Raw genomic sequence first — 443 nt, 5'->3', positions numbered from 1 at the left:
GGTTACGATTATTAGTATGTAATTTTTAATGTTTTTTTTATTGGGGTATGTAATTGCCTTGTTATTTGTGATTATATATTTTTTCCCTTTGTTATTGAAGGATGAAATTACATAGAAAGCATAAAATTATATAGGAAAGACAAAATTACATAGGAAAAATTAAAAATTACATAGGAAAAATGAAAAATAACATTGGAAAAATGAAAAATTACATAGGAAAGAGAAAATTACATAGGAAAAATGAAAAATTACATAGGAAAAATGAAAAATTACATAGGAAAAACAAAATTACATCGGAAAAATGAAAAATTACATAGAAAAAATGAAAAATTACGTAGGAAAAAATGAAAAATTACATAGGAAAAACAAAATTACATCGGAAAAATGAAAAATTACATAGGAAAAATGAAAAATTACGTAGGAAAAACAAAATTACATAGGAA

This window comes from Scylla paramamosain, chromosome 49 (assembly GCF_035594125.1).
Source record: "Scylla paramamosain isolate STU-SP2022 chromosome 49, ASM3559412v1, whole genome shotgun sequence".
In the NCBI taxonomy this organism is placed as follows: Eukaryota; Metazoa; Arthropoda; class Malacostraca; order Decapoda; family Portunidae; genus Scylla; species Scylla paramamosain.
This window is presented reverse-complemented; position numbering follows the sequence as displayed.